The sequence below is a fragment of the Sminthopsis crassicaudata genome, chromosome 6 (genome assembly GCF_048593235.1).
Source record: "Sminthopsis crassicaudata isolate SCR6 chromosome 6, ASM4859323v1, whole genome shotgun sequence".
In the NCBI taxonomy this organism is placed as follows: Eukaryota; Metazoa; Chordata; class Mammalia; order Dasyuromorphia; family Dasyuridae; genus Sminthopsis; species Sminthopsis crassicaudata.
Window position 1 is genome coordinate 179,580,988 of NC_133622.1, and position 26,846 is coordinate 179,607,833.

The window sequence follows — 26,846 nt, forward strand, 5'->3', positions numbered from 1 at the left end:
CAAAAATGAACTCCATTATCTGAAGTATTCAAAAACATCTTCCTTCTCTTCCTGTGAACATCACCCTTATTCTTACAGAGAGACATAAAAAGAGGAGGCTGTGTCTCAGGGACTTAAACCCTTGTTTTTCCTTGTCTTTGCCAGTGTCCTTGCCATTGTCTGTACTGTTTAATTCTATTGAAACAGAAGAGTTTGTCCCTGCACTCAATTTTCTCCAAGAAGTTGGTTAGGTTGTTGATAGGGAAAAAAAGGATTTTGTGCAGGGCATTGTTTCAAAGGTCTATTTTTTTTAATAGTTTTTATTTACTAGATATTTGCATGGGTAATTTTACAGCATTGACAATTGCCAAACCATTTGTTCCAATTTTTCCCCTTCTCCTCCCTCCCTCAGATGGCAGGTTGACCAATACATGTTAAATATGTTAGAGTATAAATTAAATACAATATATGTATACATGACCAAACAGTTGTTTTGCTGAACAAAAAGAATCGGAATTTGAAATAGTGTACAATTAGCCTGTGAAGGAAATCCAAAATGCAGCGGACAAAAATAGAGGAATTGGGAATTCTATGTAGTGGTTCATAGTCATCTCCCAAGGTTCTTTCACTGGGTGTAGCTGGTTCATTTCATTACTGCTCTATTGGAACTGATTTGGTTCATCTCATTGTTGGAGAGGGCCACGTTCATCAGAATTGATCACCATATAGTATTGTTGTTGAAGTATATAATGACCTCCTGGTCCTGCTCATTTCACTCAGCATCAGTTCCTGTAAGTCACTCCAGGTCTTTCTGAAATCATCCTGTTGGTCATTTCTCAAAGGTCTATTTAAAAAAAAATTATGAGCATATCTCAACCAAAGACTTTAGATAAAAACAGCTGTTCTTGAGTATTTTGGTCTCAGAATCTCTTTGTACTCTTAGAAAATATTGAGGATCCCTCTCTAAGAATGCTTATTTATGTGGGTTATATCTACTGTTACTAATCATATTATGAATTAAAACATGAATTTTGACCTTCCAGATTCCTTGAAAGAGGCTCAGGGAGCCCAAGGGCTCTTCATTCCCCACTTTAAGAACCACTGGACCAAATTACTATCTCAATATTTTTCTGGAGTTCAATATGCAGCTGTAACAAGCATAGATTTATCATCTCTACATAGGTCTCTATATCCAGCCCCAAATTCTTCTCTAGCCTCAGTTTCACATCACCAATTATACACTGGACATTTCAAACAGGATTATAGAAATCTCTATGTGTCTAAAACTGACCTCATATGTGTCCTTTTCTCTTCTCCTTCCCTCTTCTATTCTTCCCTATTTCTATCAAAGAAGCAACCATCTTTCTAGTGAAATTAAGTCAATCATTTATTAAGCATCTACCATATGCAAAGAATAATGTTTAGCCTACAGTGTCCCAGTTTCATTCCTCCTCATTACCACATGTCTAATCAGTTGTTCAATCTTGTTTTCCCCTAAATGTCTCTCAGAGCTGACGCCTCCTGTCCTCCCACATGGCTACTACTCAGTTAGGCCCTTATTGCCTCTTGCCTAGCTAATTATGAGAGCCTCCAACTTGGTCTCCCTACCTCAAATCTCTCCTCACTCCATACCATCCTACAAGTATGGTCAAGGGGCAGTATATCTGACCAATGACTCTCCTACTTAAAAAAATTCTGGTGCAATCCTATTGCTTCTAGGATAATATGTATAACAAAACTCTTCTGTTCAGCCCTTCATCTCAGCTTTTCTTTCCAACCTCATTGGACATTCTTTTCCCTCCCTTAATTTTTGCCATCTAGTCAAGTGGTGTTCTCTCTCTTCCTCACACCTGAGAAGGGGGAAGAAAGCAGTAGAAGCCATGATAGAAAAGGAGTAGAACTGAGGGTGACTTCATTTGGTGACCACAACTGTCGATACAGACAACAACTTGAGTAATATCCAAAATAGGCTGATTTCCATCAGATTGAGGTCTTCAGATGTAGAAACTGGAGAAGAGAATATTGAAGGCAATCAGAATGACTCTTCTCAAGTATCTAATAGGCTATAGAAGGAGGAGGGAATTGACCTATTCTTCTTGACTCCACAAAGAAGAATCCTGAGCACTGGAGAAAGACTACAGACTGGATGTAAGGGTAAGTCTGCTTATAATGGTTGTCTCAGGAGGTAGATCCTTCTAGTATCTTGTCCCTAGAGTGAGTTCCTTATCACTAGAAGTCATAAAACACATATTTCCCATCCTATCCTTATATAGAGGGTAAGATTTTTGAGAGCAATAATAATAAATTTAGGCAAAATTTTTTCCCTCTCTGAACCTTAGTTGCTTTCAAGGAGCTTATAGCATATTAGAAGAGATGACATATCACAATACAAATATATACCAAAAAGCAATTTCAGAGAACTTCTGTGTGGTGCATGCCTGGTGGAAGAATACCATGATAGAGCAACCATAGGAGGACAGATTAGAAAAAGCTTAGGATGTCTTTCTAAGAGAAAAGAAGACTATGGAAAATGGAAGTTGTTTTCAAATATTGGCAAAGGGTTTCTCATGGAAAGGGATTAGAAATCTTTGTAATGTTTCTTTGGGGAGCTAAAATTAGGACCAATGGTTGTAATTTCCAGGAAATAGTTTATAGCTGAATAGAAGGAACAATTTTTAACAATTACAACTATCCCAAAATGGACTGGGCTGACCCGCCTCCCCCTCCCCCCCATCTGCCTTATAGAGTGCCAAAGTCAGTAGAAAAGCTGAGTTTTGAAGGAAGTGAAAGATTCTTAAGAAGTAGAGGTGAAAAGGGAGGAAACATGAGGCAGCCTGTACAAGGTCCCGGAGGTAGGAGATAGAGCATTATGTGTGAAGAATAGCTGTAGAATACGAGATAGTAAGGAAAAGAGCATTAGCTTGACAGTCAAGTGATCTAAAAAATCCTGTCAGTCACCAATTGTTTGGAGTGAGTCACTTTGTTTCAGTTCCTTCTTCTGTAAAGTTAAGGGACTTGATGATCTATTAGGTCTCTTTCAGCTCCAAATCCCATTGATAACAGTGTTGTTCAATAAGGGTTATTTTAATGTGAGAACTAAATCATACAGAATCTTATCAGATCAAAAGATTTAACAGACTTGCATTATGGGCAGAATCCTGTGGGGTGAAGGCAGAATGGAAAGAAACAAAGAGATATGAGACATTGTACCTGACTGTTGTTTACCCCCCTTTTCCAGGAAACTTCCAGACTTTACAGGAGACAAGAATCAAAGAATTTGGAATGAAAAAGCAGAGGAAATCTCTCACAGTTGCACATTGAGCTGAGACCTAAATGTGTAAACAGGTAATTAAGATGACAACAGGAAATGTCATCAGACCATAAGGGGCCCTATCTAAATCTCAGTCAGTGTCCCTTCATTTGCCCTTTTCTAATAGACTTATCTTGCAGTGTTATATGCAGCAACTCATACTTGAACTAGCATATTTTGTACTAATACTTTTAGATATATAGATAATTAAAGAAGAATCATATTGAGGGTTTAAGGTAACTCGGGTTTGACAATGATCACAACCAAAATATTGCAAATTGTTATATGTCTCTATATTTACTATAGATTCTATTTGCTTATCTATATGTTCAACACTTTAAATATTTAAATATGGAAAAATAAGCATAATTTTGACTGGGAAAGGAACTTTATCTAATTAATTAAGTATTAGATAGGAATCTGAAATGCAGAAAAAGATAGGAATGATGGACCATTTGGCCACCTTATCCTGATTCTTCAAGCTTGTTTTATTATTGCTTCAGGGGATTTTTTCTGAACTTAAATGTTTTCTTTCCTTAATTTGACTCTCTATTCCCTTACTGAGGCAATTCTTTGCTGCTGCTTCGATTTGGATTTCAGCTTCATTCCAGGTCATCAAGGCTGGTGGAATCTAAGAGGGAACCTCCCAAAGGTTATTCTACCAGCTCAGGTCTCCTTCCCTTCTCCCTGCTGCTGGCTTGCAACAGTTTGGGCTCTGAATGAGTGACTTTCTGTGTTGACTATAATGGAACCAGAAATCCAGCCCAATTTAATAAACTAAAGACAAAAGAGTTTGTGCAGGCACTTATCCCTGACCATGTAGCTGATGTGTTTTTTTGCTGCCAAAAAAAAAAAAAAAAAAAAAAAAAATCCCTGGATGTGGGTTTTGAAACAATATCATGGGGTTGGGCCCTGATATTCACTGATTTCTCTGCCTTCTTGCCTATACCTCCAATGCTTCAGTAGCTTTGCCATTAGTAGATGTTCAGAGGAGCTTTGCTGCCATTATGGATCCAAGCAATCTGAAAAATAAAGTCAAGAAGTGCCTCTTTCATGGGTCTTAAAGAGAACCTGATTCAGAGCAAGAGAGACTGAAAAATCATTTTCATGTTTCCTGGATACAAAGTCTTGATTTGCTTTTTTTCCCTCTTCTCCCAAACAAGTTTTTCTAAGATAAAAAAACTGTGGAAATGTACCATGATTGTTAAATACATATTTGCACATACATGAGCACAATGCTCTCACATATGCCATGTATTACCTTATTTCCTTCAAAGATTAAATCATAAGACCTTTCCAGATCTGCTCACTTTCTGGTGCTTCCTCCTGATATGTCTTTGTATTTACTTTATCAATATTTTTGTGTTTTACTTCTTTGCATCTCCACTAGCCCCATTACCCAGCAGAATAAAAGCCCACTGAGGTCAGGGTTTCCATATCTTTTGTATTCTTCAGGATTCCTAGCACAGAGCTGTTCTAAAGCTAGTTGAATCATCCTAATTATCAAGAAGGAATCATTCAGATCTCTTTGACTGAAGAAAAAAGTTATTTGGGCTTGTGGAAAAACCTTATTTAAGCTTAGATCTGAGTGTTTGGGGTTGGAGTCTCAAGGTTCCAGAATTGGATCTGCCACTCCCTACTTCTGGGACTTAAACTTTCTAGAGCTCCATTTTCTTATCTGTAAATTGGGGAGGGGCTGGATTTCCTTGCCAGCTCTAAGTCTAGAGTGTATGACTTTCAGTTCTATGTTCTCCCTACCGAACCAAAGCAAAAGCAAAGATGACATGGAGAAGGAGGAAGTCACAAATCCTATGCCTTCCCAACAGCTGGCTCAGTCAGTCAAACAGAACCCTAGCTCATTGGTGTCCCTTGGATCCAACTGTCTTAACACGGACTTAAGAAAGATTAGAATTCCAAAAATCAAATGCAGGAAACATGGAATGTAGAATCAGACAGCAAAGCAAGTCAGCTTTCTGTAGGAAATTTCCACAGTGGAAGACAGTTAGGGAGAATGATCAAATAGAGCAAGTCTATTTGGGGCCCAGGTGGAACTGGGTGCCTTCATGGAACTCTGGAGGGGATGATGCACTCTCCTCAGTTCAGCGAAGTCACGGCTAGGAGTGAGGAGGCAGATTGTAGGGTTCTTACTTGCATCTGGTAGGACCAGGCACAGGGTAAACAGGGAGAAAATGAACCTGAGCTTGGGGACTGGTGTTGATTCATGATAGTAGAGGGAGAGAAGCTTTCTGGAGAACTTGGAGGCTGGTTGACATTCTAACTCTCCATCAATGGGGAAAAAAGAGCTTTGGGCATTTAACTGCTAATCTTATCCTGCCAGGGTGACTTGATTGTTTGAGCATTCCCAGGGTTTCTTCATTTAATCAGGTTGTGGAAGCTAATATCATCATTATATCATTATGGCACCCTCCCCACTGCCCATACTTCCCAATGTAGAGGTTCCAGGCATGTTGAATCACCTCCATGGCACAGACTTTCTGAGTAGGGTGGAGAGACTATGTGAGTTGAAGGAAAAGAGTCTGCCCAGCTCTTCCTGGAATGACTCATTCACAAAAAGGGAGCAGGTTTGGAACAGTGGGTATGTTAAACATATCCTTTATTGACCACAAAGTAATAAAATTATATTCAATGAGTCCTTTGAAGAAAGGAACAAATTTAATTGGAGGCTAAATAACAGTACTAAAGAATTAGTGTGTTGAAGAAGCATAAAAACAAAAGAAAATCTCATCAAAGAAAATAACAATGAGAAAATTTACTATATTTTGGGAATGCAATTCAAATAGTCCTTTGGGGAAATTTATATTTCTAAACTTTTTTTATCAACAAAAAAGAGAAAGAACAGAGCAGTGAATTGGGAACTCAACTCTAGAATTCTAGAAAAGAAATAAAAACCATCAAGTAAATACATTTTGAAAATTTAAGAAGATATTAACAAAATTGAAATGAGAAAGCCCAACCAGATTAATAAATATGAGTAGTATGAAGTTTTATTTTTTGATGAGTGAAGGGGGAAACTAATAAATTATAGTTAGCTCATCTGATGAAAAAAGATCGAGAAAAATTCTTCATTAAAAGAAAAAAAGAGGATTCACAACAAATGAAGATTAAATAAAAACAAATTACCAGAAACTATTTTGTCCAATTATATGTCAACCAAACTGTTAAGTTAGATTACATATATGAATATTTGCAAAAAATAAATTGTCTATGTTGATAAAACTAAAATAGAGTTTTTAAATAATCCAATATCAGAACAAGAAGTCAAACAAGCCATAAACCAACTCTCAAAGGAAAAAAACTTAGGAACAGATGGCTTTACAAGTCAATTCTATCAAACATTAACAGAGCAATTAGTTTCGATTTTACTGAAACCATTTGGAAAAATAGAAAAGGAAAGTATTCTTCTATAATTTTTCTATCATTCAAAAATGGTCTTGATACACAAACCAGGGAAAGCAAATGCAATGAAATAAAACTATAGACCAGTAGCCCCAATGAACATTGGTGCAAAAATACTAAATAAAATGTTATCATGAAGTACATATTGTTCAGTTCATATGATTCCCAAGGAAAAAACACATGCAATATGACCAGATTGAATATGTATTAGAAAAATAGAGGCAAACTATAAACACAATGAACCACTTAATAACAAATATAATAAAACCACATTACTAATTTTTCTACTTAAACGTATTTTGCTTTCAGTTCCAAATTCTTTCTCTGTCCATTTCCCTACCTATTGGGAAAGCAAGAAATACAAAATAAATTTCAAATATAAAGTCATGCAAAACAAATTTCCACATTGACCATGTTCAAAAAAAAAGAAAAGAAAAAGAAAAAAAGAGAAAAAAATTCTTCAATCACATTCTGAGTCCATCAGTTCTCTGTTTGGAAGTGGATAGCATTTTTCAGCATGAATCTTTTGGAGTTGTGGTGGATTATTGTATTGACCAGAATTACTATATCTTTCACAGTTGATTATCTTTACAATATTGCTGTTAACTGTAAATTATTCTCCTTTACTTTGTATTAGTTCATATAATTCCCAAGAAAAAAACACATTATTGTATCCATAAGTGTTGGTAAAGTATTTGACAAAGCCAACATCTGTTTCTGTTAGAAGCACTAGAAAGCACAGCAATATCAGCAATTTGAACAATAAAAAATATATATCTAAACCCAAAAGTAAACATTACATATATTGGAGACGGCTAACGACCCTTTCAATATGATAAAGAGTAAAGAAATAATGTCCATTAACAATAATAGCTCTCATTTATTAACTACCTGATATGCAAATACTATGTTAAGTATAAGCATATCTCATATGATCTTCTTGACAATCCTGATGTAATATTATCCCTATTTTACAGCTGAGGAAACTGAGGAAGAGAGAAATTAAGTGACTTGCCCAAGGTTATTTAGTTAGTAAGAGGCTGAAACTGTATATGAACTCAAGTCTTCTGACTCTAGGTCCAGTAATCTATCCATTATACCACCTAACTACCAGTTGTATTTGATATAATTCTAGGAATACTAGCTATAGTGACAAGAAGTAAAAGAAATCAAGGGAATAAGACGAGAAGTAAGAAAGAAATCCATTACTTTTTCCAGATAATATGAAAATCTAAGAAAACTTGAAACAATAATTTCAGCAAAGTTGTATATATATATATATATAGCCTTTCTGTATATTACTAACAAATGTTAGAAGAAAGAGATGGAAAGAGATATTCCATTCATAGTAACTTCAGAAAATATAAAATATTTGGGAGTCCATCTAGCAAGATATATACAGAAAATATGAATATAACTCAAACACTATAGTAACAGAGACAGATCTAAATAAGTGGAGAAATCTTAATTGCTCATGGGTAGGAAGAACATATAATAAAAATGACAGCACTACTAAATTAAGTTACTTATTCACTGCCACACTAATGAAACGCCAAAGAGTTATTTTATGGTGCTAGCAAATTATGAAAACTCAATATCTTCCCAGCTTTGACATTGTAATTCTAGAATCATCCCCATCATCTCAAGTTCCTTAATCCAGAGCTCTGACACTAGAATTAGGTTTGATTTTCATGAGTCACCTGAAACTTCTCCCTCCTTGGTCTCATCTAATTTCAGATCTAATTTTAGGGGCTCACATACCAAAGTGGACATCCCTAGGCAAACAGTTTTCTGATGATTCATCTCTATTTAGACCCTACTCCTTCCCCATCCTTTACCATATTTGCCTAGGCTCATTATCAGGATGTGGGGAGGTAGTAGGGACAATGGAAAGGGCATTGGATTTGGAGTTAATAGTCCTGAGTTTGAATCTTGGCTGTCCCTTTGATTCCAGAATTTCTCTTGAAGAAATAGTCTCGGTATCTCCAGTTCCTCTTTGTCTCATGGCCTTTTCCTGACCAAGTCTAGGGTTCTCCATCTTGCCCTTCCTGGTCCCATGACCCAAATTAAATAGTGAAGCAGAAGGAGTTCTCAAGAGAAAAGGGGACTACCAACCAAGGTATCCCATCTAACTCTACCTCCTGCATGTGGAGCTCAGACAGTTCCACTTTCATGATTGTAAAGACTCAGTTTCCCCTAAAGACACTCTCAGGACTGACTCTTGTGCTCATGCGGACCATCACTACAGGATGATTTGGGCAACACTAAATCACATTTTCTTTGCTTCACTCTCCCCACTTTTTCATCTCACGCAAGATAAACTTTAATATTCATTTCACAAGTTGTGATTCAGTGACAGAGTGTTCATCAGGGCTTGGAGTTACTCACAGGGATACTTGTTTCTATAATAAACCTCAGCAGAGGAAAAAAAAAACAAAAAACAAACCAAATTTGCCAATCTACCACACAGTTTTCTCAGCCCACTCCTTTCTAAGGGCTGCTTGACCTGCATGAGTCAGGAAACCCAGCAGCTGTTCTTTCTGCCTGGCTCACGGTGGATTTTTGCCAACCAAGGCAATCCAATTCCACAAGTATGTATGAAGCGAACTGCTGACATCTTTGTATGCTTGGCAGATCACTAAGAATCCAAATTGCAAGCACATGCTGTGTCAGGTGGAGGAGATTTCCACTCCAGAGGAGACTCCCCTGTAATGAAGAAATCAATTACAGATCCAGACTGAAAACCAAAAGAATTGTTCTGGGGCACAGGGACCTATAAACACCTTTAAGGCCCTCCCCAGATGTCATGGAGTCCCAGGCTGACTGCAAACCCAGCAATCTTTCTGCAATACTTACTCCAGCAAGCCTCATTTTCCTGATTTCTGACGGACTCTCTATTGTACTTCTTTCAGCATCTGATTCAAATCCTCTCCTTTCCAAGTCACCTGCAACTCTCTTCCTTGCCTCTGCAGAGGACCAAGTCCCAAGGCTATCTGTCAAAAGCTCCCTCTGTTTCCCAAGTCCACAGTTCAATCCGCCTAATTCTCTACTTTATTCCAGGCTCAGAGGATGATTCAAGGCTTCTCCTTACAGAGGCTGGTCCCTCTATTGTGTCCTTGATGCAACTTCTACCCATCTCTTCCAGGATTTCTTCATTCACCCTTCTCAAAACCAAAGCCCAAAGAGAGGCCATAGGGGCAGAGTGGGCCTCCCACTGAGGGAACAAGAGGGTGCTATGTCTCTCCAAAGGCTGCCTAGAGCTGGCTCTGTCTGCTCTGGGACATCAGTGAAGGAGCCCCTGAGTCCTGTCTCGCTCGGCCCAGCCCCCATCCTACCATCCTCCCTCTGCCCTGCCCAGCCCACATGGCCACAAGGTCTACAGCTGATGTCTGAACACTTGCCAAAGGCTTGTTTCCTACAGCCTCGTGTAGCCTCCACTCGGGTGGGAGTCATCTGGAGACCCCCTTAAAGGGCAGGAAACTTCATCCCACACAGACCGGCTTTGTTCTACCTGGGACAATTTCTTGTCCTGTGCCAGCCCCTCCCCACAGATAAGATCAGACAGGCTCAGCTCCACAAATGTCAAATCTCAGCCTGAAGAAAAAGAGACAAAAACCAGACTGTTCCATCTTGAGCCCTGCTAACATATGGGATGCATTGCTGTAAATCTATCTAAAGCCCAGTGGGGAGGTCCTGGAAGAAGCATGGTCTGGAAGTTCAAAATTTTGGGCTGGAATACTGGCTCTAAAGGATGAACTCACGTGTGGCTCAGGGCAAGTGACTTCCCCATCTGGCTTCAGCTTACTCATCTGTAAAAGGAGGGGATTAATTACACAGCTAGGTCATTCCATCTTCCAGGGATTTTGAGAGGTAAAAATTTTGGGACATTGGAGCTTTTTAATGGTTGTTTTCAGGTGACTACATACTTAGAGCTATGAATGTGCACTGGAGACTGGTTGGAAAGTGAAAACGAACTTGTGAATCCTGTTAAGTGTCTCAGTTTCCTCATTTGTAAAATAGAGATTGGGGTTAGGTATTTAAGTAAAGAAGCATTTATTAAACACTATATGCCAGGAAATATATCAAGCTCTTTACAAATATTATCTCACTGAATCCTCACAATCATCCTACATTGCAAGTGCTGTTATCTCATTTATAAAGATGAGGAATTGAATTAAGCAGATGTTAAATAGCTTGTCCAGGGTCACACAGCCTGATTATAAATGTCTGAGGCTGGATTTGAATTCAGATCTTCCTGACTTTCAGTCAAGTCCACTCTCTGCCTGACTGCCGGACTCCTCTGCTGCAGAACCTTCAGGGTTGGAAAGCTCGCTCCCTTCAAAGGGAGGCATGCCATTGTTAGATGTCCTCAAAGGTTATAAAGCTGTTCCTGAAACCAAACCCTGATCAGCTTCCATCCTCTGGGGTTAAGAAGCCACATCTCTTCCTCTTTGCCTTGCATGGAAACCCTCCAGGGTTTTGAAGGTTCTGTCACTTCTCTTCCCCAGGATAAATCTCCCTGGCTCCTTCATCGGATCCCCCGATGGAACAGCCTCCGTCTCTATGCTGGATGCCCTCCTCTGGTCTGACCCTAGGTCCTAAACCCCTTTCCTAGACACTGTGCTCAGGACTGACCACAGTTCTCTGAAGGAGGTGGGACCAGGATGGGGAGCATTAGCCTCTCACCTCCCTTTATTTGTACGCCATGTCCCATCTAGGACCCTATGCTGAAGAGTTCAATTAATCATTCTCTTCACCAAATCATTCCTTTCCATGAATGGGGAAGTAGATTGTGATTGTTTGTCTAAATGTGAAGTCAAAGGTTCAAATCCTAGCTTTGACATTTATTCTTGTGTGACCATGGTCTAGCTAATTAACCAGCTTTTGTCTCAGTTTCCCTATTTGCAAAATGGGGGGAGGTTCAATTAGATGACGATGGGAGCTCGTTCAGTTACTCTGAGCTATTTATGATATCAATCTGGAAAGTAGTCTGTAGCCAGAATGAGAAAAGCTTTAAAGCTAAACCTAGTCATCTGACCCCCTAATCCAGTGTTTCCACTCCCTCCTTGCCTCCTTCCCTATCCCAGTTTCCAGCCGCTTCTCTTTACCTAAGACTGTTCGATGGGACACTGTCAGGGGCACGTTGATGCTCCACTGATCACTTGGATGGGGCAGTGGGTACAAAGGTATGGGAACACTGGGTGCCTGAAGTCCATAGGAGGGGAAAAGGATGACTGGGAAAGGGCAGGGTACCCCATCACCACTCTCAATCTCTTAAGTCAAGACAAATCCTGACCACATCCCAGTCTTGGAACCAGCCAGCCTCGGAAAGGACAAGGGGCACAAATGATGTGGCTATTGCTCTAGAAATAGTGATAGGGTCCATGCAAATGTAGGATAGGGCTTCACTCCTACGCCTTCACCCTCTCTGCCCACCAAAAGCTGAGCATGACAAACTGTTGCCAGCCCTGGCTGCCCTCTGGACTTCAGGTCAGGAGAGCAGAGAGGGAGCAGCAACAGTCCTGCATCTGTTAGTGTTTCCTGATCACAGAATCACCAAATCATAGAATTTGAGGACCAGAGGGGACCTTAGTGGCCATCTAGTTTAACTCACCTGGTTTTTTCTCCATAACTGAGGGATTTCCTCAGCATCAGGTCAGCCACCTCAGGTAAAACAGAGGATTCAAGCTGCGGTTGACCAAGGAGCATCATATCCAGCCAATGACTGAGACTATAAGAATTCTGTGACCTGTTGGAAGGTTTTAGAATTCTCCAGAACTCCTGCTTCTCTGGCTGCACAAAGCAGGTCCCCAAGCATGGTAATATGGAGTTGCCAAAATAGTAAAAGCAGCTTAGCTGAACTTCTCTCAACAGTTAGTGAGCTCTCCAACACCAAGAGGTTACAAACGCATGTGGGGGGACAACCTACTCCTTGGATGACCTTGATCCTGTCACCAGAACTCTCCTTTTTCCCCACTTGGAAAATGAGGAGATCATAAAGGGGTATTATTCAGGCATGGATTGTACTAAGCGGTCCCTGAAGTCCCTCCAGCTCTGAGATGCTGAGATTCTGTGACACTTTCAGACTCATGGAAACCTATGATTCAGAGCTGGGGAGCAGTTCAGGGATCCCCTTGTCTAAGTCATACAAAAGCAAAGCTTCTTAAACCGTGGGTCTCAACCTGAATATGTGCATGGTGAAAAATTTAGCAACAATAAAAGGTGTCAAACATTTTGCAAAGATTTAATTCTCTATGTAAACATAAACAAGCACATCCATCTTATTAATGTGCAAATTTGCTTTTGTCTTTAATAAATGGCAAAATAATATGTATACCAAAGAATTGTTTTAGAACAAGTTCCTTTATGATTTATTATCAGTAAATATTCTATTTGTATACCTATTTTATCTGCCAATATGCCTGGAGGCATGTAAAAGTTTCTGGAGCAAAAAGCAAAGAGAGTGGAAAAAGTTTAAGAAGCCCTGCCTATCCTCCTATATTTCATCAAGCCTAATGGTTATCATATTTAACATGTATTGGACTACCTGCCATTTAGGAGTGGGGGTGAGGGGAAGGAGGGGAAAATTTGGAACAGAAGTTTTTGCAAGGGTCAATGTTGAAAAAAATTACCCATGCATATGCTTTAATATTATTAATATTAAATTAATTTTATTTATATAAAATATATATATAAATTTTATTTATATTTATATAAATTTTCTATAAAATTATTTATTTATATGAATAATAGATTTTTATAAATTTATATAAATATATATTTATTTATATAAAATTTATATGTTTATATAGAAATATATTTTTATATAAGTTATATATAATATAAACTTAAAATTATTAATATTTAATAATGTAAATAAAATATATTTGTAAAAAAAGACTAATGGTTATCCATCCAGCCTCTGCTTGAATCCCTCCACAGATGGGTAGCTTATCATCCCTCCAGGCAGTCTGCTCCATGTTGGACAGTTCTCATTGTCAGGAAGGAAACCCACATTTATTAAATACCTACTATTTGCTAGTTTATAATTTTATAAAATTTATATGTAATCCAGACCCCAGAGAGAGCCTGAGGCAGAAAGCGGCCTCCAGTGCATTTCTTGGTGCCAGTTTCGGGTCTGGGAGGAGGAAAGACTTTGGGAAGGCTTTCAGGCCTGGGTGCTCCTGAGACACAGCCGGCACCGGATTTCCCTTTGCCCGAGTGACTGGGATCGCCCGAAGCGTGACAGTCATTTGCGGGCCAAGGGGATCCAGCATGGGAGCTGGCACCGAGAATGTGCACTCCCACCCCCTGCATGCAGAGACACGTGCTGCTTCTGCCTGCGGATGAACCAGGGCCCGATTGGCCTGGAGCCCTGACAATCAGGCTCCCCTGCCAGGACCACGCAGGACCCTGGCTTTGGGGTTGCAGCCCAGGAAATGGGGAAGAAGATGGCCTCTCAGCCGAGGTTGCCTGCTCCTTCCCAAGTGAGCCTGTCCAGCGCCACAGACAAGAACAAGGGGCCCAGTCCCAGGGAGAAGGAATCAAGTGGGCAGGAGAAGAGGGAGAGAAGGAGGAGCTGGAGGAGGGGAGGCTGCTTCTCTCCCACTTCCCCCACTGCCCCGAGCAAGTAGAACAAACCAAATCCCACTTCCAGGGACAGTTCCCCAAATACCTGGAAAAAAGATTTTAGTTTTCTCTTCTGGATAAGTCTAAATTCTTTAAAAAAACACTCCCAGTTCTTTCAGCTCGTCCTCCTCTGATACGATCTTGAAGCCTTTAATTTCCTTCCTTGCCCTCCTTTCTAGACTCATCGGCTTCTCAATGACTTGGGGTCCCCAAACTGATGAAGGAATCCAGGTAAGACCCCACCAGGTTCAGAGATTAGTTGGGCCATTTTCTCCTGGGCTCTGGATGCTCTTTGTGGGTTGCTGAAGCTCACAGTTGACTCTTATTGATCTTGTGGTCCATTCAATTTCCTTGATTTTTTCTTCAACAATGGATCTCCTATTTAGCAGCTAACAACAAATCCTTTTGCTTCTCAGCCTTTCTCCTTCCATAGACCTGGGGAGGGAAAGTGCTTATTAAGGGCCTACTGAGTGCATTCCAACCTCCTAGGAGGCCTTCAGCTTCAGGGCTTCCTCATGGTGCAGAGCTCTCTAAAAAGGTGCTTGTGAAATATTTCTTTCAAAGCTCCTACTGAGTTGGAAAGGCTTTAAATGTGGGACTCAGAAATAGGTGTGTGTCATCATCGAAGGACCAGATTAAGTGTAGAGAGACTCATTGCTGCCTTGCCTTTAGGGGGAACAACATCGCATAGGCTGAAAACTGAACTTCATTGTTGGTGGAGTTGTGAATTGATCCAACCATTCTGGAGACCCATACATGTTAAATGTGTTATAGTATATTTTGCAGAACTATGCCCAAAGAGCTCTCAAACTGTATACCCTTTGATCCAGCAGTGCCTTTGCTGGGTCTGTATCCCAAAAAGATCATAAGAAAGGGAAAAAGATCTATGTGTGCAAAAATGTTTGTAGCAGCCCCCTTTTTTAGTGGCAAGAAACTGGAGACTGAGTGATAGCCATCAGTTGGGGAATGGCTGAATAAATTGTGGTATATGAATGTTATGGAATATTATTGTTCTGTAAGAAATAATAAGCAGGATGATTTCAGAAAAGCCTGGAGAGACTTACATGAACTGATGCTGAGGGAAGTGGGTTGTATTTAACAGCAGCAAGATGATATGATGATCAGTTATAATAGACTTGACTCTTCTCAGCAATGCAGTGATCCAAGACAATTCCAATAGACTTGGCTTGGAAAATGCTATTTGCATCCAGACAAGGAACTATGGAGACTGAATGCAGGTTGAAGCACACCTTTTCCCCCTTTTCTTTTTTGTGTTTTTTTATCTTTGGTGATTTTTCCCCAACATGATAAATATGGAAATATGTTTAAGAGTATTATACACTTATAACCTATATCAGATTACTTGCTGTCCTGTGGATGGGGAAAGGTAAGGGAGGGAGGGAGAGAAAAAATTTAGAACTCAAAATCTTACAAAAATGACTGTTGAAAACTACATATACGTAAAGAAAATTGAAGCTTTAAGGGGATGCACGCTGCCCTGGAGAGGGGCCCACACCAATCAGATGTTCTAGAAGGCTGACTTGAATGAGATGATGGAGAAGGGAGATTGAAGGAAGAGATCCATAGGAGGAGTGATTGAACAAATGGATCACAAGATACATACCCTAGGGAACTGAGCCAGGCTAGCTGATCCAAGAGGTAGAGAGAGGGACAAGACCTGGCATAAGGAGGAGAAAAAGAAGGTTCCAGCACAGAGAGTTAGGGGCCAAGAGGCTGAGCCCCTGGGCCATGAAAACCTTTCACCAGAGCCCAGAAAGCAGGCAGTCCTAGGGCAGCCTGGGAGGCAGGAGGGGGCCGAAGCTCCCAGGCCTGCTTGTCAGTTCAGAGAGAAAGCAGAATCTGGAGAGTTGAGCCCATCAACCTTAGGCGCAGCAGGTTTGGGACTGGAGCAAAGGGGAGCATAGGCTCATTTGAGATTTCCTAACTGCTCTCAATACTGAGTGCATGTGAGCTGGCTGGGAAATCTGGGGGAGGGAAACAAAAGCATTCCAGCTCCTTCTGACTCCATCCCAGCTCTAGTCACAGAATGGATGCTCTGCTTAATAAAGAGAGCATACCCATACAGTGATCGACATGTGGCTTGGATTGGGTACATGTCTCCATGTTTATCTATTTATAACTTAAATATTTATGATTTAAACAGATAGGTATAGAGTTGTATGGCCAACCCCAAGCCACATGCCAAGAAAAAGACTTCCCAGAAAATCCTTAAGATCTTTGATTGAGTTTTGAGTTCATGGAGTCAAAGATCTGGAGTTGAAAGGCATTGGAGCAGACATCTAACCTTAATTGTACAGCTGAGGAAACTGAGGCTCACAGGAATAAAGGGCACACATGCCAAAAAAAAAAAAAAGTAGAGCTGGGGACCATGGTTGCTGATTCCAAAAGCTGCATTCCTCTCATAGAGGGCTGAGTCTATCTGATGGGGGTTTGTGTGTGTGATAATTTTAATCCATTATGAAGCATATAGACCTAATACTAGAACCATGTTGAGTCCTAAAGTTAATCTTTCATTGATAAATCATGATGCTAATTCAAGATGAACATTATTTATCTCTACAAAGATTGGAGGTTATGTGTGCAAAAATATCTGTTGAATTAAAAGACATCAGAATAGACTGATCTTGACTTTCTGGGTTTCAATGATCTTATTTGTGAAACAAGTAGATTGGACCACATGTCCAATGGGAAGGGTTCTTTGAGATATATATATCTGTGGTCTAATGATCCTGTCCTTTCAGAGAACTTGTCACTTCCCTCTTCTTGCTAGCAAGATGGAGAATGACAGGGGCAGAATAAAACTACACTGCTTAGCATGTTGACTGACTTCTGGTTGATGTGCTATGAAAAAGGGCTCTATTAGAGGTAGGTGGTCATAGGGAATGATAGTAATATAAAAACTACAATAAAACATATTTTTCTTTTTTATTATTATTATAACTTTTTATTTACAAAACAAATCAATGGGTAATTTTTCAACATTGATCTTGGCAAAACCTTCTGTTCCAAATTTTCCCCTTCTTGCCCCCACCCCCTCCCCTAGATGGCAGGTTAAATATGTTAAAATATAAAACATATTTTTTCCTAAAATTTGTCGAGAATTTATTAAGTAGATGGCTATTAACTAGAAGATGACTAAACAATTTGTGATGGAAAGTGCCATCCAATTCCAGGGAAAGAACTATGGAGACTGAATGTGGATGAAAGCATAGTATTTTCACCTTAAAAAAAAAGATGAGGAAGATGACTAAACAAACTATGGCACTTGATTATAATAGAACTGCTTACAATAGGTGCCATCAGAAATGATGAATTCAGAAAAGCCTGGGAAGGGAGGAAGGATGAAATAATTTCTGTGTATTTATAATGATGAAGCATGGCCCAAAAGAGAGTTGAGAAAATGGATTTTATTCCATTCTGTGTGAAGGTTGGGGGCCTATGGGAGTGGACTATTGTATAGACTGACAGAGAAAGTCAGTATTTTGACTACTATTGCTGAGTAATGTTTTCCTGTTTTCTTTATGAATTTTTCTTATAATGGTTATAATGGTTTTCTGGTTAAGAATTGAATAGAATACATTTATAAATTGTGTTTCATATTAAGGGCTCTCAAAATAACTAATAACTAGAAAAATGAAAATTAAAGCAACTTATCAGGTTGGTTGACATGACAAAAAGAAGAAAATGACATGCTGGAGTAACTGTGGGAAAACAGGCACATTAATCTACTGTTATGTATGTTATAGTTATATACATAATGATGGAGCTGTGAATTGGTGAAACCATTCTAAGAATCAATTTTTAGCTTAACACCCAAAAAGTTACTAAATTATGAATATTCTTTGATCCAATAATACCATTTCCAGGCTCAAAGCCCAGAGAATTTGGGGAAAAAAGAAACAAAAAGAGAAGAAAATCCATCTGTACAACAGTCTTTATACAATCTTTTTTTTAGTATCAAAGAATTGGAAACTTAATGGATACCTATTGGTTGGGGATTGATCATATAAATTATGGTTTATGAATCCGATGGAATACTATTATGTCCAAATAAAGAATGAAAGGGGTGATTTCGGAAAAACTTGGGAAGACTGATTTGAACTGATGCAGAGTAACACGCGCAGAGCTATGGAGACATTTTTACCAAAGTCACATTTGTACCAAAAACTGGTAAAATGATTAATCATGATTCCAGAAGATCAATGATGAAACATGCTACTTACTACTGGACAAAGAGAGGACAGACTTAAGATGCAGAAGGAGATGTCTACTTTCAAACACAGCCAATGTGAAATTTTGGGTTTTAAAAATTATTATTACCTATAACAATGTTATTATATTTATACATATATAATTATATTATATATAATAATACATTACAATAATATTAATTTTACAAGGAATTTGCTTTTATTTTTTCAGTTTTGGGGGAGGAGGAGGTAGAAAGAAAAGGGAGATGGGGATCCAGTGCTTTCTCCCAAATAAAAAGAGAATAGAAGAAAGGCAAAAAGTAATCATGACAAATAGAGTGGCTTTGAAAGTTAGGCAATATGTTTTAGACTTAAAAGAAAAAACAAACTTTATAGAAATCTGTTTTACAGACTATAGGAAAACACTTTGTATTTTAAATAAAAATATGTTTTAAAAAACCCCGAATATGTCAGGTTGCAAAAAGTGTATTTTAAAAATCAAAAGCATCAATTAAAACAGAAATGATGATATAGGGTCTAGGAAAAGGAAAAAAAAAAAAGAGAAATTTTGAACCAAAAGAATAATGGGCAACTCAGTAGTTACTTGTATGACCATGAGGAGGAATGAGATCAGATTTCTAAAGATTTCAAGTTTTCAAATTACTTTACAGACATTGTCTGATTTGGTCCTCATGTGAGTTTTGAGGAAGATGATCCCAGAATCTGAGGATTACTGGGGAGTGATCTGCCGGAAAAAAAAATTAGTGGAAAACTTCAATCCTCATGAATTCAGAGGTTCCCTCCTATGAAACAAATTATAACATATTCCTCTAGCTATGTTGTCCCAAGAGTTTGCCACACAGGATCCACTCAGTGTGTTAGGGTCTTTCTTCTCCCTTTCCACCCCTGTTTCTGTCTTTATCTCCTATCTCTCCTTCCCTCTCTCTCCCTGCCCTCCCTCACATCCTTAGGGATCACATCATTTTATAGCTGAGGAAACTGGGCCCCGGGAGTGTATGTGTAACTTATCCAGTGCCCAGAGTCACACAGCTCCATGTGTTTTCTCACATAAGCCAGTCCCTCTCTTTTTTTCCCCTATGTTTACCCATCTGCCATTTCAGAGATTGACCAACAGACAAAAGGCTTCTTGGGAAGTCCTAAATGTCAAAATGTAAATGGTCTTGCAAGATCCTAAATCATCATGGAAAAGAGGTTCAGGCTTGGAATCCCATGACATTAGCATGCCCTGTCTCCAGCCTTCTGCTCCATAGGAGTCACCCCAATCAATATTCCAAGACTGGAAATCTCAAGTGCTTCCTGCATTTCTAATGGATTTTCCATGTCCAGTGATCTCTGCTGAGACACACTGCTATCACAGACAGAAGAAAAGATGGAGGAAAAGATGATCTATCCAGCAGTTTTGCCTTGATCCCTCTTTCCTTCCTTCCTTCCTTCCTTCCTTCCTTCCTTCCTTCCTTCCTTCCTTCCTTCCTTCCTTCCTTCCTTCCTTCCTTCCTTCCTTCCTTCCTTCCTTCCTTCCTTCCTTCCTTTCCTTCCTTTCTTCCTTTCTTTCCTTTCCTTCCTTCCTTCCTTCCTTCCTTCCTTCCTTCCTTCCTTCCTTCCTTCCTTCCTTCCTTCCTTCCTTCCTTCCTTCCTTCCTTCCTTCCTTCCTTCCTTCCTTCCTTCCTTCCTTCCTTCCTTCCTTTCCTTCCTTTCTTCCTTTCTTTCCTTTCCTTCCTTCCTTCCTTCCTTCCTTCCTTCCTTCCTTCCTTCCTTCCTTCCTTCCTTCCTTCCTTCCTTCCTTTCTTCCTTCCTTCCTTCCTTCCTTCCTTCCTTCCTCCCTCCCTTCTTCTTTTCCTCCCTTCCTCCCTTCCTCCCTTCCTTCTTGTCTTCCTTCCTTCCTTCTTTTCTTCCTTCCTTCCTTCCTTCCTTCCTTCCTTCCTTCCTTCCTCCCTCCCTTCTTCTTTTCCTCCCTTCCTCCCTTCCTCCCTTCCTTCTTGTCTTCCTTCCTTCCTTCTTTTCTTCCTTCCTTCCTTCCTTCCTTCCTTCCTTCCTTCCTTCCTTCCTTCCTTCCTTCCTTCCTTCCTTCCTTCCTTCCTTCCTTCCTTCCTTCCTTCCTCCTTTCCTTCTTGTATTTCTTCCCTCACTAATTCAACAAAACTCTCCTTGGACACCTCCCATGTGAACAAAGCTAATGTGGATGGATGAAGGGAGAAAAGCTTGTCTTTCAGGGAGGGTAGAATGGGGGGCTGGACTGTGCTCAGACTGCAGAACTAGCTTGTAACAATCTCTGCGAAATGAGAAACTGGTGCAGCCTGTCAGACTGTGAACCCCAAATATGCCATGATCCTGTGTCTCTGAGGCTTCCAGGTGGATGAACTTGGTTCAAAAAACCGAGAGAAGCTGACAAAAATAAAGGCTTTTGCTGGCTCCATTCTCCCTTCTGTTTGCATCTGAAAACTCCAGTTAATAAGATTTATCAAGCCTGGTGTGAATACCACCAGAAAGGTGGGCTGATGGGTATGAAGAAGGGCAATGACAGTCCCTTCGTTGACCTACACACCAGAAACCGATGACAAATCAAATTGGAACCAGCCCTGGTCACCCAAAGAAAGACAATATTCATTGTCCATGTTAGCCTATTCTGCCCCAACTCACACAGCCAGGATTTCCCCTCCATTCTATCCTGACTTGCAACAACTCTAGGCAGTCAGAGAACTTGGAAGCAGTTTCCAAATTTAATGTAGCAATACCCCACTCTCGTTTACAAAAAAATTATCACTCCCCTATTTCCATAAAACAATCTACACACACAAATGACTTTTGTCTATATTTTATTCAAAAAAAGTGGAGCATTATCTATTCAGGTTCTAGGCTACCTAATTTTAATGTGTTTCTAGAACCTTGGCTTTGTTGCAAAGGGCTATGGGTAAACTAGATATTGTTATGTTGAAGGACTATGGGAAAGTACTTTCCCGTGGGAAATCATGATGCCTTCAGGCAGGACAATGGGCATGCTTGCAAAACATGCTTGGGCAACTTGGTGTAATCAATTCTTCAGTATGGCTTTACCCTTTTCTCTGAATATTCTGAGGAGCTTCACATGGTTACTGAGCCTCATGGATTTCGTTTTGAATTTCCACATAATCTTATCTCCCTGGAAATACCTCTATTAATCAACCAACTTTGTAAACCTTCATTCATCCTACTTACCTATGATTTTCACAATTTGATTTTTTGGTTTCAGAGAGTATAGAAATGTTCAGCCTTTCCCATTTTGGGGGAAAATCTCTTCCTGGCACCAAGATTCTGTGTTGAATGTTTTCTCCCTGCCAGCTACAAAAAATAAAGCTATGCCCTGACAAAGCAGAAAATCACAAGGTTAATTCTTAGATAAAATATGTCATAACTTTATAGGAACACACAAACATGTCTTAAACATGCCTCATTAACACAATGAAATAACCTAACATGTATGCTATATATTTTGTCTATTTATTTATTTATTCACTTCACGGCATAATATTTATTATAACATTTATAATAAAAGAATAGTTATAATTGTCACAGTTATATTTCACAAATAACAACCATAAAAATAATATTAATAAGACAGACGACCTTCCTTTTTCTTTGGTATAAGGGTTCTCAAAACAAAAACAAAAAATATTAATGATCATGTTACAACTAATCATTTTATAGAGATAAGAATTTTGTCTCTATGACAGTTACACATGAAAACTGCATTTACCCATGCTGTACTGTAACCCATGCATATATCTGGTAAATAAAAACTATAATTAAAAAAACTTTCTCATTATTAGGGTAATTTGGATTACTTATTGACAAAGGGCACAGGTGTGAATTGAATATGAAGGGATGTTAGCTAAAAATAAATAAAGTTAAGGGTTGGGAAAGAGAAATCCACTGGGAGAAATAGAAAGGAACAGATAGAATGGGATAAATTATCTTTCGTAAAAGAAACAAGAAATTTTACAGTAGAGGAGAAGTTGGGGAAGGTACAGGGTGTCTTATTCTCATTGGAAAAGATGTAATAACATACACACTCAACTGGGTATAAAAATCTATTTTATCCTACAGGAAAGTGGAAGGGGAAAGAGATAAGAGAGAAGGAGGTGACAAAAGAAAACATAGATTGGGGGAAGTTGACCATCATCCCCAATATAAATGGGTTGAATTTTGTTGTTGTTGTTGTTCAGTCCCTCTTTTTCTCCAGTCATATCCATCTCTTCATGAGCCCATTTGAGGTTTTCTTGGCAAAGATATTGGAATGCTTTGCCATTTCTTTCTCCAGCTTATTTTACAGATTAAGATACTGAGGCAAACAGAGATTTGCTTAGGGTCACACAGCTAGCAAGCATCTGAGACTAGATTTGAACTCAGGAAGTTGAATCTTCCTGACTCCAAGTACAGGATTGGGTGCTTCCAAGAAACTGACCACCAGTTGCAGTCCCTTCTTGTTGTAACCTTCTCAGAAAGATAGTCATCTGAAAGAGACTTAGAGAATGTCAAGCAGTCAATAGAACTGTATGGTGTCTAGGGACACCCCTACTGCAAAACACCAACTGCAAAAATATGAATTCACATTTCTATGGTACCTTAGAGCAATTGATACACATTTATTTTACTATAATGAAGCAAAGAAAAGAAAAACAGTAGTGAATACAGTGTCTTCTATTATTTCTTGAAATGAAAATTTATCATTGCATGATTTTAATAGTATTTTAATTTTTCCAAATATATGCAGAGATAGTTTTCAACATTCACCTTTGCAAAAACTTGTATTCCAATTTTCTTCCTTTTCTCTTTCCCCACTTCCCAAGATAGCAAGCAATCCAAAATAGGTTAAATATATGCAATTCTTCTAAACATATTTCCATATTCATCATGCTGAACAAAAAAAATCAGATCAGAAGGGGAAAATACAAGAAAAAAGAAGAAGCAAACAATATATTGTCACATATTTTGAATCTTCTCTGATGTTCTGATGAGCATAGAAAACATTTTCTTTTGTTTTTTCCCTTCTTTTTATTGTGTTTCTTTTTTTTTTTAATTTTGTTTTTCCTTATTTTGCATTTAAGTTTTGAATAAATGATGTAAATTCTGACAAAAAAGATATTTCTTTCATCTGTGAAGTTGATGCTTTATCTCAATTTGTAAATGAGGAAACTAATGCTCAGAGAATCAAAGTAACTTGCCCAGAGTCTCATTGCTGTCATAAATGCAGAATTTGAACTCAGGTCTTCTGACTTTCAAGTCCAGGTCCAACCTGATCATACTAGTACTACTAGTACCTGATACATTTCTTTTTCCCATTCTGGAGCAATCTATTTCATAAAGCATTTTGACTTTTTAAACCAAGTTTGACAGTTTCTCAGCTTCCTTTTTATGCTCTGCATTATTTCTTCTCATATAATTTCTCCCTCTTCTTGGACAGCTTCCCATCAGCATACATTTCAACATCTAGTGCTTTTCTAGTGGCCTGTCACCTCACTACCATGGGAAGGACCTGTGGTTTCAACCATTCTCCTTAGTGTGGAAAATCCCAGTGGGCATTCTGGGGCATTGTTTCTCCTCTCACCTGACCAATCCATGAGAAAAAGCTAATGATAACCATAGCTCCTATTCTAAAGAATAAGGATAGATCCCTCAGTGAGCTGGGAGGTCAGAAATACCACGTTGCTCAGTCAACCATCAACAAGCATGTATTATGTTTCTGCTGTGCTCTGAATTCTGTACTAAGATGGCAAAGGCAGAAAAGCAAAATAACTCCTGCCTTCAGGGGGTTACAGTTTATTATTGAGACTTAGAGATGGGAAGAGGCTTGTTCAAAGCCAACCAGATAGAACTTGTTTCTTGTTTTTTGTTGGGTGGGTTATTTTTTTTTTTTGCCTTTCTTTACATCCCAAGTGCTTAGCATATGGTCCTGGCATGTCATAGGCATTTAATAAATGCTTGTTGACCAACATGGCAGACATAAAACTAGGACTTAGATTTTTGGATTCCAAGTTCAGTATTCTTTCCATAGATAATACTGCCATCCACCAATAAACATTCAAGCTAATGTGGATTTTAAATCCCATTCCATTCTAGTCTTTTCATTCAGTTCAATTTAATTCAGTTCAATTCAGCAGATACTAATGTCATGTCCATGATATACAAATCCTTGGGTTAGGTGCTAGGGATACAAAAACAAAATCAAATAGACCTTGCCCTCTATGATTCTCTATTCTATCACAATAGTCCTTGACAGTCACAAACTATCTCATGGTCCTACTCACAGTTTTTCAGAACTTTTCTTACAACAGTCCTAGGAAGTAACTAGTGCTACTTTAGGGTTTATAAAGTGTTAAAATTTTTTTCATTCATTTACTAAATGTCAACTATGTGCTAAGCATTAAGAATACAGAAAGAAGCAAAAGATGGTCCCTGGTCTCATTTGATCCTCACCACAACCACAGATAGCTGTTGCTTTCATCCTTATCTTGTAGACGAGGAAACTCACATAAAATTTCTCTTTTTTAAAAGAGATTTTATTTTTCCAAATACATGCAAAGATAGTTTTCAATATTAACTTCTTCAAAACTTTGTGTCCCAAATTTTTCTCCTTCCCTCAGTCTCTCCCTAGGATAGCAAGAAGTTCAATATAGGTTAAAGATGTGCAATTCTTCTAAACATATTTCCACATTTCATTATGCTGTGTAAGAAAAATCATATCTAAAGAAAAAAAGACCACGAGGAAAAAATCCAGGCAAACAACAAACGGTGAAAATACCATGCCTTGATCCACATTCAGTCTCCATAGTTCTCTCTCTGGATGCAGATGGCACTTTGCATCCCAAGTGTACGAGTCACCTCATTGTTGAAAAGAGCCAAGTCCATCATGGTTGATCATCATACAAACCTATTCTTACTGTGTACAATGTTCTCTTAGTTCTGCTCTCTTCATTCAACATCAGTTTATGTAAGTCTTTTCAGGCTTTTCTGAAATTAGTCTGCTTTTCATTTCTTACAGAACAATAATATTCCATTACATTCATATACCACAACTTATCCAGCCATTCACCAATTAACGGGCATCCACTCAGTTTCCAGTTCCTTTCCATTACAAAAAGGACACAGCAAATTTGACACAGCAAATTTCTCTAACCATGGCAAGTAAAGTTATAATTTTAAAAAATATAATGAATCATGTTGCTGCAATATTTCAGCACTCCTAAATCAGTAGACAATTTCGTATACTAAGCAAATAAATAAATGACTTCTTGCATTTGCCATCCCCTTGCTAGTAATTATGAAATGGGGATAACATCTTTCTTAGGAGGGAATTAAGACAAAGATGAGAAAATTTTTGAATAAGATTATTATGTTTTAAAGTATAATGTTCTCTCTAAAATGTAATATTCACTGTTGAGGTTTTCTTGGGGTCTCTGGAGGCAGCTCTTCATTTCAGTTCAGTAATCACCAAGAGTACAGCCAGGGATTAAAGTCCAAAGCCTTATTGTCTCTTTCAAAGTCTTGTCTCCTTCACTTGGGGCTCGGCTAGTTTTCTGGAGGCCTATCTTTCTCCTTGGTTTTGAGAGCTTTTGCTCCCACCTGCCATCTCTGGCTTCTGAATCTCCCCGACTGAATCCTGGCTGAGGCTCCTAGCTTATATGCCCTACACTGAGTATACACTAATCATTACATCACTAGGAAACCATTATTTGTTGTAGGATTAAATCAGTGCTAAACTAGATTTAACCAAGGTCTCCTCAATTCCATTTAGTACCTTGTTTCAAGTTTTAGCCTATAACATCTCCTTGTAGGGTCAAATCAATCGTACTGAACCATGCTAAATTAGATAACTATTATTTCTATCACTTCCACTGACTTAGTACCCTGTAAGAATGCTTTTTTTCAAGTTCAGAGTTCTGGCCCATAACATTAAAGTTTCCTTAAAAAATTGAGTAGTGCAATAAACTTTGAGAAAAGAACAGAATTGGACTATTTTGTCTAAAACCAGGTGATGGTGTTTGTCCTAAGCTCATGAGGCAGGAACCATGTCATATAAACTCTTAATCATAGTTTAGTGTTTAGTCTAGTCTTCTACACAGATCTACTCAGTCCTTAATAGGAATTTATTACATGATAGACACAATGATTCCCTCTTTAGACAAGAGTTACACCAGTCAATCCCTTGCTCTCATCTAACTCTGAAATTCTTGGATCCCTGAGCCTGTGAATTGGAAAGAACTACCAACCAGACCAATGGACCCATTCAGTCCAGCCCAATCCAA